This window comes from Peromyscus eremicus, chromosome 22 (assembly GCF_949786415.1).
Source record: "Peromyscus eremicus chromosome 22, PerEre_H2_v1, whole genome shotgun sequence".
Classification (NCBI taxonomy): Eukaryota; Metazoa; Chordata; class Mammalia; order Rodentia; family Cricetidae; genus Peromyscus; species Peromyscus eremicus.
In genome coordinates this window covers 32671435-32677434 of record NC_081437.1, presented here as the reverse complement: position 1 = coordinate 32677434, position 6000 = coordinate 32671435, and positions in this window count along the sequence as shown.

Here is a 6000-nt window from a genome sequence, read left to right as displayed (position 1 = left end):
GTCTTCTCTTTCCTTCTGTGTTTGTTGGATGAGTGGCAGGTGAGTTTGCCCATCTGGAAATTTGAAATCAATGGGTTTTGGAAGATCAGCTCAGCTGGGGTCAGTGGCAGGGAATCTAGGCTCCTCACAATTTCTCCCCATTGCCCCCCCCCAACAACCATACTTTAAATACATAGAGGATGCTTTGAGACAAGTCTTGTAGAGACATGACCTCCTTCACCCCCACAAGACTGCCATTCTTCTAGGCAGAAATCAGAAGATACCTCCACTGGGTGAAGGCTGATGCAGAACAGTAAGGCTGGGAATTGGACTGCAAAGGGCTGAGTTACATCAGCAGAATCAACCCGAGTGCGAGAGGGGCAGCTGGGAGATGGAGGGATTTCATGCAGCAGAGTGGGGGGAGTGGATATGGAGGTCTTCTGGTTGTCTGTGTCAGCTTGACACAAACCTAGATATATCTGAGAAGAGGGAACCTCAGTTGAGTGAAGGCATCCATAAGACTGGCCTGTAGTTAGCTTTTTGTGTGGGATGCTTTTTGACTAATGGTTAATGTAGAAGGAAACAGCCCATTGTAGGTGGTACTGCTCCTAGGCAGGTGGTCCTGGGGTGCATAATAAAGCAAACTAAGCCAGCCATGTGGAGCAAACCAGTAGGCATTATTGTTAAATGGTCTCTGCTTCAGTGCCTGTCTCCAGGTCTCTGTTTTGAGTTCTTGCCCTGAACTTTCATCAGTGATGGAGTAGGACCTGAGAGTTATAAACTAAACCATTTTCTCCCCAAGTTGCTTTTGGTCATGGCTTTTTTATCACTGCATAGAAACCCTTACTAAGACTGGTAAGGATGAGGAACTGCAAGGTAGGGACCTTGAAACTGAGAGCCAGCTCAGGTGGTTGTGAGTTTAGGACTAAGCAGAGTAAGGAGGAACAGCAAGTGTCCTGTGTGAGGGACCCAGAGCTCAGGCTGCCTTAGGAAGAGTGAGTGGAGTGTGCAGGTAGGTCGGGCCAGGAATGAAATCTGTGCACATAAGAACATCCTCACTCCTGAAGAATAGGGAATAGGACAAAGCTCAGTGTAAGCCGTATGGTTTCTTATATACTGCACTATTTATACTCTCCAAGCATACCGGAAACACCCCTCTCTGTTGTCATCAAGGGCCACCTCGTGACTCTTCCTAAAAGAACTCCATCAGTCTAAAGGCTCACATAGACTGTGTAGGTTAAAGACATCCCTTTCTCTCTGTGTGTGACACACGTGTGCGGACTTGTGCATGTGGGTGTGCTTTCCTGTATGCACATGTATAGAGGTCGGAGGTTGGTGTCTGGTGTCTTCCTCTATCAGTCTCCACCTTATTTTTTAAGACAGGGTCTAGCATTGAACTTGAAGCTCACTGATTGGCTAGATTGTCTGCCAGTAAGCCCTAGGGATCTTCCTGTCTCCGCCTCTTAGAACTTGGATTACAGATGCCTTGATGCTACCTGTGCCTGCCTTTTTACGTGGGTGCTGGGCATCCAAACTCAGGTTCTCCTACTTGCAAAGCAAACAGTTTTACCACCAAGCCATCTCCCCAGCCTGCGGTAAGCTTTCTGTTCACTCTGCAGGTGAGGACCGTCATGGTCACTGACACGGTTTGAACGAGAACTGTTTGCCATGGGCTCATGCATTTGGACGCACGGTCCTCAGCTGGTGGCACTGCTTGGAGAACTGGCACCATGGGGAAGTGCAGTCTTGCTGGAGGAAGCACATCACGGGGGGGGGGGGGTGTTGGATTTGATTTTATCTCCCCTCTTCCAGTTGGCTTTCTTCTTCACGCTTGCGGCTGGAAATGGGATCTCTCAACTTTCTCAACCCTATTACCCTGCCTGCCTGCTGTCATGCTTCCCCATTGTGACGGACTCTAACCCTCCGAGCCTGTAAGCCTAAATAAACTCTTCTTTCTATAACACTGGTTCTCAACCTGTGGGTCATGACCAGTTTGGGGGTCACCTATCAGATATCCTGCATATCGGATATTTACATTATGATTCATAACAGTAGCAAAATTATAGTTATGAAGTAGCAACGAAAACAATTTTACAGTGGGGGAGTCACCGCAACATGGAGAACTGTATTAAAGGGTCGCAGCCGTAGGAAGATTGAGAACTGTAAGTTGCCTCAGTCACGTTATTTTTTCACAGCAAAGGAAAGTAACTAACACAGTCATTTTCACAGAAGTGCCCCGCATTGTTTCAAGGCAGTTGGGTGACTTACCCCACACCACTGTTGTAGCCGACAACCTTAAAGCTGGGATTTTAACCCTGGCCTGTCCAAACTCAAAGCCCCTACTCTCTCTCTCTTCCACCTCCAGGGACTACAGAACGGGCTGGAATTTTGAACTTCGGAGCCTGCGAGATTCTAGAGAATATGAGGTTTGGCAATTTAAAAAGAAACATGTTTTCAAATATTTAACTGAGTGTCTTAGGATCTGTGAGGAGGCTGAGTTGTTTCTTTAGAAACGAAGCAATGCTTCAGGGCTGACTCATTATAGCTTTTCCTCTTGAAGCTTTTCAATCCCGAATTCAAAGCAAAACGTTAACAATAAACTGACTTTCTAGAAATCAATCGCAATCGCCCTTTTTGTTGCTTTAATTGCGCCACTTTGCAGTTTCTTGGTATTTTTGTCTCACTTTCCCTCACAGGACGGTTCCGATTCTTCTTTTGAGGGTTAAAAAAAAATAGGTTTTTCAACAGGTGCTTTTAGCCAAAATCACAATGAGCCAAGGAGGAAACAGCTTGTGATTAGCAGCACTCCCTGCTGCAAATGTGGGGGCCGGTGGGGGAGATCCATCCTTGTGTGGGGACCCACCCCCGGGGTGCCAGGAGAAAATGCTAGAAATGTACACCGATGAGCCCGGTAGGATCTGGCTTTGTCTCTCTTCGTGCTTTTCATTTCTTGTGTATTGTTTTGCTCATTTGTGCAATTCAACATTCACATGTGAATAGGCTGTTTGTTGTTGGTGTTTCTGTTTTTCTTGTCCTTGACAAAAATGTACCCATTGGAACAGAATCTTTGCCTCTGGACATACGGAACCTTGGAGTGTTGTGGCCTTGGGTCCTGAGGTGACATCTACTCATTCCATAAAGGCATATTTAATATAATTTTGGCTCCAGGTCCTTTTGCTGGTGCTCAACATTCAGGCGTGAGCAACTCAACTTTTTGTTTGTTTGTTTGTTTGTTTGTTTGTTTGAGACAGGGTTTCTCTGTGTAGTTTTGGTGTCTGTCCTGGATCTTGCTCTGTAGACCAGGCTGGCCTCGAACTCACAGAGATCCGCCTGCCTCTGCCTCCCGAGTGCTGGGATTAAAGGTGTGCGCCACCACTGCCCAGCACAACTCAACTCTTACCTGTTCTCTGGCTCACTTGAGCACACATTTTGATCACAGGTCTCCTTCCCCAGTCACTTGCCACACAGATCCCGTAAGTGCAGACTGCCACCTACATCAATAGCTCATGGAGGAGTCCTGATGGAGGCCTCCTTCAGGCCAGCTCTTGCTCCAGCTGGCCCTCCACGCAGTCACATGGGAAGTATATCCCCATTGTGAAGACAAGCAAGTGGAGGCTCCGAGTAGTGGAAGTCCCTGCCCGAGGTCACAGAGCCACCAGGTGGTGACACTCCTCCGGTGGGGCAGGCCTTCTTGACTCTCTTTCTGCTTCTCATCCTCTGGAGTCTCTGCTCTGTGTGGCAGAGATGGACCTGCTCAAGTTTCCTAGCTCCCTGTCATTCAAGATCAATGCTGTGGCAAATAGCCCCGGGTTTGATTTGTACCCCGATCTCCTACCCCTCACCTACCCTACCACTGCCGCCACCACCCCCAACCCCACCACCACCATCACCACCACCACCACCACCACCGCCGCCGCCATGGGAATGAGGACTCTACCTTTGCAGAAACCTCACAGTATGTGTTGAGTAAAGCCCGAGGTAGAATAAGCCCTCTCCTATTTCTTCCTCCTGGCTCTCCTGCCTGGCTGGTGTCCCGCATCCCTCAGGGGGCCGTGGTTCCCAAGCAGCTCCAGTTGAGAGGTGACAGAGAGAGGAGAAGCAGGGTCTGCTAACCAAACACCCAGGAATGTCACCAAGAGCTGGTCCTCCTTAGCTGGAAGAAGATGAGTTCCGTTTGCTTGCTTTCGAGATAGGAACTCACTGTAGTCCAGGCTGTCCTGGATCTTTATCATGTGGCTCAGACTGGCCTGAAAGTCATAGCAATCCTCCTGCCTCAGAATTCTAAGCCCAGGGGACATGAGTCACCACCACACCTGGCTGTAAAAAAAAAAAATGACTGTAAAGGCACTTCGCCTGGTCCCGACAGAAGGCTGGCTTTCTTTTTTTCATTTTCGGTTTCCTACTCACCATGGAAACCATGAGATGCTCGGAGGATACAGCCATGCAAACCCATCACAGGCAGCATGGCTGGGAGACAGAGACAAAACAAGGCTAGGAATGTGGGAGGGCGGGCGGTTGGGAGAAGCCTTCTCAGAGGGGAACTAATAGGTCAAATCGGACCTGGGAGGAGGGTGGTTCTGGAAAGGTTGTTGGGGTTTGCCAGAGCACCATCAGCTAGCTGTGTTGTATTCCTGGCCTGACGGCTGCCTTCTCCATCCCTACCCTGCACCCTCTGGCTGTGTGTTGCCCTGAGCTGACAGGGGAAGGTGCTTTGAGACAGCCTCAGACAAAGAAGCCTTGACTGTTGGCAGGCAGGATTTTTCCGCAGCAGCTTCCATAGCAACCAGAGGCAACGGGAGAAGCAGCTGAAAGGCCCTGGTTGCTTAGCAAAGGATGGCTGCTTGGGAGGTGGCACCTGCCCTGAGAGGAATGAGGAGGCTGAGGGTGTTGCCCATTGTCCCCCTCTCATGGATGAAGAGGGGACCTTGAGGCCCTGGGCCTGCAGCCTGCCTCTTTTCACTTTGCATAACCCTGGCTCTGTCTCATGCAGGGTGGCCACTTCACTGAACATTCTTTCTAGACCCAGTTCACACTGGTCTCCAGCAGTCATCCCCTTCCCTTGCCTTGGACCAAGGTGTGAAAAACCCATAGGCTCAGTTGTCATGAGGAGAATGGACCCTGGCAGGGATCTCAGAGGTATTGGGACTAGGCTAAGATGGAGGAGCATGCAGACTTCAGGGTGAGCATGAGCCCTTTCCAGACAGATTCCATGCACAGTGGGAGAGAGACTTGCTTCAAGGGGTCCATGGGTACCCAGAGCCAGGCTCAAGGCAGAGCTCTAGTTCCTGGGGACTAAGATGTTCTTTGCGATCTATATATAGACTAGGACTTTGTTGAGCAGTCTCTTTACAGCTGGATTCTGGAAAGGCCGTTCTTATGATGGCATAGACAAATATGCCTTCCAGATGTTGATAAGCCCAGGAGGCGCTATTCAGGGGCCCAGCCAATGGCCCACCAAGGAGTATTCAGAGGTAGCAACTTGAGGAGTTTCTCCTCCATCCCTTGATCCCCCTACCTGGTTCGTAATGGGACACGTAGTGAATAGCCTTGGGCAGATGGTGAGGTTGCTCTTTTAAGTTTCCTAAACTACCTGCCCCTGGCTTTTCCTCTGCCCTCAGCCCCCCATTCTTTCCTAGCATGACCTATTTAAGCTGCATTCTGGGAAGGTGCCAGGATGGATAGAGGCTGGAAGAGACAGTCACCCCACTTGTGAGAGAGATTGCCTCCATGGGCCTGACTCCCTTTGGTAAGAACTATGTCTGACCCCTCCTACATCGTTGGTACCTCTAACAAGGAAAGACTTGGGACATGTTGATGAGCAGGAGAGGGAACAGAACAAGCAGGTCGTGGTGGACAGAGGTGCAGGGAGCCATAGCTGGGAGCCAGTGGGAGCAACAGCTGGAACACCAAACATGCAAGCTTTCCCTCTAGGTTCATGCCAAGGGGGACTAAATGCTGGATCCAAGGAAAGGGATTCAGTGTTTGCAATGCTCTCTGTATTCTGCTTAGAATCAGAGGAAG